At 40.1% G+C, this 8361-nt stretch overlaps 1 pseudogene; it reads left to right on the forward strand.

The window, feature by feature from the left end:
* The first annotated feature begins 5980 nt into the window (after positions 1–5980).
* On the forward strand, positions 5981–6830 carry LOC122728977 (annotated as a pseudogene).
* Positions 6831–8361: the final 1531 nt, after the last annotated feature.

The raw sequence follows: 8361 nt of genomic DNA on the forward strand, positions 1-8361 counted from the left end.
CTCACTTTTCTTGTTAACCTGTAGCTCTCCAAGCTCTCCTTTTGTCTATGCTTCTTTCTGGCCTTCCTTCTGTCTTCTTATCTACATTTTTAAAATATTTCAATGATACTCCTTTCTTTTATCTCTTTTTTTCTGCCTTATCCCTACCTCCTATTGCCTTATCACCCACCTCACCCTTATTGGAGGGGAAAAAACCCAAGCCTTTGTAACTATTGTGCATAGTCACAAAAAATTCCTACATTGGTTCCAAAAAAGTATGTCTTATTCTGCAACTTGAATTTGTAATGATTGGAATGACGCCACCTGCTGGAGACTTACTGTAGAAGAGTTCTGCCCATGAAGCGAAGGTCTTTGAGGGCAAGACCAGGAGTCTTTTCTTTGGCGTCAGGAAGTGACGCAGGCTAGTGGGAGGAGGAAGGAAGAGACTGGCGCTCGCTCTCACTCTCTTTCTTTTGGACTCTGGTGGAGAGCGGAGCTAGAAATGTGCTCTCCCTTTAATAGATAGGAATCTAGGCCTTTCTCTCTCTCTTTACCAAATTCTTATTCTCTTTAATAAATGCTTAAAAGTCTAACTCTTGCTAAAGCTTATAATTTATTGACGACCACTCATTAGATATTTTAGACAGACTAGCTAGAATTTTAGCCCTTAACAAATCCATTATTTCTCTGTCAGGAGGTGGGCAACATGCTTCATCATCAGTCCTCTGGAATTATAGTTTTCATTGATCAGAGTTCTCACATCTTTCAAAGATGTTTTTCTTTATGACATTGTTAGCATTGTATAAATTTCTGTCATGCTCACTTTACTCTGTATTACTTCCCACAGGTCTACCCAAACTTCTCTGAAACCATTTCATAGTTTCATCATCTATTTTATAACTTTTTAGGCACAATAACATTTCACTCCATTCATATACTATAATTCACTTATCTATTCCCTAGCAAATAGATACCCCCTTGGTTCCAGTTCTTTGCCACCCCATAAAAGATGCTATAAATAGTTTTGTAATATTGGTCCTTTTCCTCTTTCTTTGATATTTTTGGGGTATAGATCTAATGATGATGTAGCTGTATCAAAAGGTACACAGTTTCATTTTGTTTTGTTTACTTTGAGGACTTAGTTCCAAATAGCCTTCCATAATGGCAGAACCAATTCACAGCTCCACCAATAATGCATTGGTGTACCTGTTTTTCTGTAGCTCCTCCAAAAATTGTCCTTTTCTTTTTTTGTCATTTTTGCCAAAATGATGAGTGTGCAATAGAACCTTAGAGTTACTTTAATTTGCACTTTTCTAACTGATAGTGTTTGGGGAGCATTTTTTCATGTTTGTTGATAGTCTGCATTCCTGCCTTGAAAATTGCCTGTTTATGGGGCAGCTAGGTGGTGCAGTGGATAAAGCACCAGCCCTGGATTCAGGAGGACCTTAGTTCAAATCCAGCATCAGACACTTGACACTTACTAGTTGTGTGACCCTGAGCAAGTCACTTAACCCTCATTGCCATGCCAGAAAAAAGAAAAAAGAAAAAGAAAATTGCCTCTTTACAGGGCAGCTAAGTGGCACAGTGGATAAAGCACTGACCCTGGATTCAGGAGGACCTGAGGTCAAATCTGGTCTCAGACACTTGACACTCACTAGCTGTGTGACCCTGGGCAAGTCACTTAACCCTCATTGCTCTGCACACCAAAAAAAAAGAAAGAAAGAAAGAAAAAGAAAATTGCCTGTTCATATCCTTTGACCCTTTATCAACTAGGGACTGTTTATTCTTGTTATAAATTGTAATTAAATTCTTACATATCTTGCATATAAGGCCTTTATCAGAGAAACTTGCCACAAAGATTTTTCCTTATTATATGTTTTGCTTCTAATTTTAATTACATTGGCTTTGTTTGTATAAAAGTTTTCAATTTCTTATAATCAAAACTGTCCCTTGTAACTACAATCCTCTTTATCCCTTCTTTGATTCAATCTTCCCCATCCATAAATCTAAAAAGTAATTTTTCATTGTTCCTCTAATTTGCTTAAGATGTCATCCTTTGTTTCTAATTGCCATTTAGAGCTTACATTAGCATGCAATATGAAATCTTGGTCTAAAGTTAGTTTTTCCCAGACTGCTTTCCAGTTTTCCTAGGAGTTTTTGTCAGGCAGTGAATTTCTTAGCCCAGTAACTGGGATTTGGGGTTTTATCGAACATTAGGCTATTGTAATTGTTTGCTTCTTTATTCCGAGTGCCTAATCTGTTCCATTAATCAACTTCTCTGTTTTTAACCAGTAGCAAATCATTTGAATGATTACTATTTTATGGTATAGTTTGAGATCTGGTGCCAGTAGATCCCCTTCCTTCCCAGTTTTTTTTTTATCACTTCCCTTAAGATTCTTGACCTTTCGTTCCTCCAAATGGTTTCATTATTATTTTTTCTAGCTATGCAGAATGATAATTTTGTGATTGGATTAGTATGGCCCTGAATAAGGTAGTTGGTTTCTAAACTAGAGAGATATAGTGGGAAAAGGTGACAGACTTGGCACTTGGAAAGACCTACATTCAAATTTCAGCTCTGTGGGCAACAAGGTAGCACAGTAGATAAAGCACTGGCCCTGGAATGAGGAGGACCTAAGTTCAAATTCAGCCTCAGACATTTACTAGCTGTGTGACCCTGGGCAAGTCACTTAACCCTGACTGCCTCCCAGAATAAATTTAGCTCTGATATTTACCAGCCGTGTTGCTCTTAATAACTCACCTCACTTTCCTAAGGAGCAAAATGCAAGCCATATCATAAGATGTTGTGAAAAAAAGTGGTTTTAAACCCAAAAATACCCCATAAATGTGCAATGTTATTGAGGCATGAGGCTGTCAGACAGGTACAATTTAAAGTAAAAGAAGTCAAGTTGACATAATGGATTATGTGGTGGACTTGCAGCCAGGAAGACCTGTATTGAAATTCTAACTCTGACATTAGCTGAATGACAGGGGTGGGGTTCCCAATTTAACTTCCTCTAGAAGAAATTACATATCTTTCTTGTGTCCTGTGAATGATTTTCAATCCTGTGAATTAGGATCTTTCCTATATTCACAAGAATGAAAACCATTCAAGGAAAACAAATGAGATGAGACAAGGACTAGGCCTAAGGTTGGGAGACTAGTTCAAGTCCAAGCTCAGTCACTTACTGTCTGCATGACTGAGCTGGCCACTTAGATGTTCCAAGCCTCAGTTTCATTATCTATATAACAAGATTAGTGTGCAACTCAAGGGAATTATTAGAAAAACCAGGTATGTTAATTGGTGCAAAATTTTTATTGCAATTTTACTTTGACATATAAAATGTTTATCTATCTCAATTTTCTTTGCCTTATTTTTTTAAAGCACTGTGTCAATTGGTACAGTTTGGTCCTCCAGGAAAACCTTAAATTCTGGTCCTTCTATTAAAAAGGACCTTAAAATGTTATTAAAATGTGAGTTGTTACTTATCATTATCACGATTATCAGGACTCAGTAAATTAAGACATTTAAGAGGCTAGACATAACCCAATGCAGTAGATAAAACCCTAGGCCTAGAATCTGGAGGACCTGAGGTCAAACCCAGCTTCAGTCACTTATTAGCTATGTAACCCTGGGAAAGTCATTTAACCATCTGTTTATGCCTCAGTTTTCTGTATAATAGGGCTAATCCTATCACTTCCCTCCCAGGGGCATTGTGAGGATCAAGTGAAATAGTTGTATAGAACAGGAACTTAATAAATGCTTATTCCCTTCCCTGTTTAATGAATTTTCACTGTCACCTTGCACTAACTATATAACCTTGGGCAAGACACAACTTCTTTGGGGCTTACTTTCCAGATCTATGAAATGTGGGCAGCAGTTCTTCTTAGCATTTATTTACTAAAGTCCTCAAATCTCCTGCCTTCTTACCAAAGAAAGTATAGGAGAGATGATGGATGAGGCATGAAGGGCATCCATTCCCACAGTCCCCCCCCCACATTGTTTTGTATCTTTTCAAACAAAGGAGGAAAGGAAAAGAAAGGAGGACAGGAAAAGGGAAGAGAGGGGAGGGAGTAGAAGGAAAAAAAGGGAAAGGAGGATTGAGAAGAGAGAAGGAAGGGTCCTATTAATGACCATCCATCAACCTTTGAGTAAAGTAAAAAAAAAAAAAGTTGAGTAAAGTGATGCAGAGTGAAGTAAGCAGAACAATAACATTAATTACAATGATAAACAGCTTTGAAAGACTTGAGATCCCTCACCAACCATGATTCCAGAAGACAGGTGAGGAAGGTTACTACCTACCTCCTTCCTAATAGGCAGATAATGCATTCAAGATGCAGAATGAGGCATACATTTTTTTTTTAGTGAGGCAATTGGGGTTAAGTGACTTGCCCAGGGTCACACAGCTAGTAAGTGTTAAGTGTCTGAGGCCAGATTTGAACTCAGGTACTCCTGACTTCAGGGCTGGTGCTCTATCCACTGCACCACCTAGCTGCCCCAAGACATACATTTTTTAATGTGGACAATGTGAGAATTTGTTTGCTCGACTATGTATGTTACAATGGATTTTTTCTTTTAAATTGCCAGAAGGGGTGAGAGAAAGAAAACTAATGCTTGTTACTTGAAACATAAATAGAACTTCTACAAAAATATCATAGATTTAGAGATGAAAGGGGCATCAAACCTAACCCCTTCATTTTATAAATGAAGAAACTGAAGCCCAGAAAGGTTAAGTGATTCTCCCAGGTCACACAGTATCTGAGTCAGGATTTGAATCCAGGTCTTCCCAACTATTTACTATCTACTGACTATACCACACTGCTCAAATAGAGCAGAGTCTTCCATGAGCTTCTGCTCTGCTTGCTTTATCAGCCATCCATGCAGTCCTTGATGTTTGAACAGAGATTCAATAGTAAATTGATAATTTATGAAATTATGAATAGGGGCAGACACAACTGATTTTTGGGTACTCACTGGAAAAGACCGTGATTGGCAATCACACTTTGATTAAGCACAGAGTGTATAGGGGCAAAAAGCCCATAAAATCATTGACAAGTGGTAAAAAGTGGTACAGAGGTGAACCCAGTAACATGGGGACAGAAAATGGGATGGTAAAGGAAGGAAATATGGCAAATAGGATGGGGAGAGAAAGACAGAGAATACCACTCACATAACCATGAATAGAGTTGGGAGCACTCAGCAGCAATGGACCTAATGAAGATAGAAGAGTGCTTGGGATGCAAGAGTGGGAGGTCTCACTTTTATATGGTTTGGGGAGGGAACAGACCAACTCCTATCTGGGCCACCTTACAGTTAGTTCCTTAACATATCCAAGTCATCTCAAAGTTATCAGGAAAACTTCAAAGTTACATCTCAAAGTTATCAGTTTTTTGATATTCCGCTGATCTAGAGCTATAGAAGGCTAGAATTTGTCTAGAATTTCACACATATCATATGACCAGAACCCTGACACCAGCACCTAGATGACGTCTACTGATTCATCACATATTACCGGGGTGCGCACTTTGATTAATGTATGATACAATTTGTAAATTCTGCTTCTTTGATCTTTGGGACAGTTTGTAAATGACTCTTTGCAATCTCATTTCTTGCTATTGCCCCTTTATATTGGTTACTTATAAACTGACTGGAAGGGTGTGGAGGATCAGGAGAACAGAACTAGATAACAATTTTAACACAAATACCCTTGATAGGAATTAATGCCCCATTCCCTATTTTGTATTGCTACTTGGAGTTTGTATGTTTTCCATACTGCAGAATTTACATAGAGAAATCAAAGAGGAATGTTAATGTTGGGATTTCCATGTACTCTGTTAATGAAGGTTTTGTTTTGGGTTTTTTCAGGTCTTGGTAATAATAGTCCAAATAAATAAATATTCCCAGGGTGGGAAAGGGGGTGGAAGGGAAGGAAGAGAGGAAATCTTCCAACCTGTCTCATTTGCCCCATGTTTGTACATGACAGGGAAATGACCAAAGCCCATGATGGTCAATGAAACCAAAATAACTGAGTTTGTCCTCCAAGGATTGACAGATACTGAGGACCTGCAGATGGTAGTTTTCCTGCTTCTGCTGCTAGCCTACCTGGTAACCATTTCTGGCAACCTGACCATTATCACTCTGACACTGTTGGACACCCGACTACAGACTCCGATGTATTTCTTCCTCCGGAACCTATCCTGCTTAGAGATCTGGTTCCAGACAGTCATTGTGCCCAAAATGTTGGTCAACATTGCCACAGGGACCAAGACCATCAGCTTTGCTGGTTGTATCGCCCAAGATTTCTTCCAATATCTCCAGGGGGACCACTGAATTCTCCTCCTCACTGCCAAAGTCATATGATCGCTAAGTCGACCACTGCAAGCCTCTTCACTACCCAACCCTCAATGAGACAGCCAACACACTCTGCACCCAGCTCATCCTCACCTGTTGGATAGCTGGCTTCTCCTTCATCATTGTCCCCCTTGTCCTGACTAGCCAGCTCCCCTTCTGTGACTCCCACATCAACCACTTCTTCTGTGACTACACGCCTCTCATGGAAGTGTGGTCTGTAGGTGAGGCCAAAAGTATTAGAGATGGTAGACTTCACTCTGAGGCCTGGTAAGCTCCTCCTCAGCACACTTGGTGCTGATCACCCTGTCCTAATTTTCAGATCATCCGACAATCATTAAATCCCATCAGCCCAGCGATGAGAAGGAAGGCCGCCTTTCACACGCTCCTCTCAGTGCTATTGTTGTCTCCTTTAGCTATGGCAGCTGTATTTTTCATGTACGTCAAAACCCTCAACACGGGCAAAGGGGTTTGTGACCTCAACAAGGGGAGAGGTTTCGACTGATCAAATCAACTCTTATTGCCCCTCTCATGAATCCCTTCATCTATACCCTCAGGAACCAGCAAGTCAAACAGGTGGTGAAGGACTTGGTTAAGAAGTTTACTCACCTCCAAAACAGATAAGAAGAGCCCAACTTAGCAGTTTTCTCTACTTTGGGGTTATGAATGTTGCCTAGGACAGAGTGGAGTGGCCTGCTCAGAACAGATCCATAGCAACTGAGGCCAAGAAGCAGAGTCTAAGAGCTCAGGCCACAGATGCTCCCTGTTTTCCACACCTGGAAAGTGCAGGTTACCTCTAATCCACAAGGAAAATGCCCTGTTAGTCTGTAAAAGAAACACCCCCTCTTAACTGACTCTCCCAGACAAAGGTTCTTTCTACTTCCCAGAACACAGCCAGCATAGGAAATACGGAAAAACTAAGCTATGTCCCACAACCTCCTCAATTATCCTAAGGACCATAGATTTAGACACAGAAGAGACGATGGAAATCATTTATCATTACACATTTATTAAGTGCCTACTATGTGCCACACACTGTGCTGATCAGTGGGAATACAAAGGAAAAAATGAAATAGTCCCTGCTCTCAAGAAGCTTATATTCAGAGGATACAGTGTGTGTGTGTGTGTGTGTGTGTGTGTGTGTGTGTGTGTGTGTGTGTGTGCGCGCGCATGCATACATGTACAAGGTCATGAGACTAGATATGGGGCAGGGAAGGAAACAGATCAAGAAAGGCCTTGTAATGATGGTGCTTGAGCTGAACGTTGAAGGAAAGGGGGGTGTTCAAAGACTGGAAGTAAAGATGAAACTGTTAGGGGACAGCTAATACAAAGGGACAAAGAAAAAAGGGTATTATTTGTGAGGAACGCAAAAAAAAAAAAAAAAGACCAGTTTGGCTAAACCAAAGAGTGCTAGAAGAGGAATAACATATGACAAGATTGGAAAAGCAAGTAGGGACCAGCTTATGATGCCCAACAACATGATTTTGCAAAACAGGCAACCGAGTCCCAGAGAACTAAAGAGACTTGTCTCCTTTTTTTTTTCAAGGACTTGGACAAAAGGTGCAATGAGTCATTTAAAATGTCTTTAAAAATAGCTTCCCAGAAAAGAAAAAAAATCTCAGTTTAATCTGAATTTTTCTCCACCCACAAGTTTCTAGGGGAAAACTGGATAATTCCCTAGGGCCTAGGGAGGGAAGTTACACACATAGTTGGGGGGGGGGGGTGTCCTTTAAATTTGATACATTGTATTGCTTTTCAGAAGGGATTGCTTCTCTTTTTTTCATAGAGAGCTTGAAGTCTATTTAGCTATTGCCAAGAGAAAAAATAAGAAGAAAAAATGGGTTCCACTGGTCCCAAAGAGTGGCCTGAGTCATTCAAGAACTGAAAAATAAATGAGGGGTTTGAGAAAATTGGAAGGTCCCACAACTACTTACTGGAGAAGTATATGGGATGTTCAAAGAGAATTAGCACATCTAGGGTAAGGGCTTGCTGAGACCTTTTCAGGGCTGTTCATCCACCTATGGTGTCCACCTTTC

This window comes from Dromiciops gliroides, chromosome 5, assembly GCF_019393635.1.
Source record: "Dromiciops gliroides isolate mDroGli1 chromosome 5, mDroGli1.pri, whole genome shotgun sequence".
Classification (NCBI taxonomy): domain Eukaryota; kingdom Metazoa; phylum Chordata; class Mammalia; order Microbiotheria; family Microbiotheriidae; genus Dromiciops; species Dromiciops gliroides.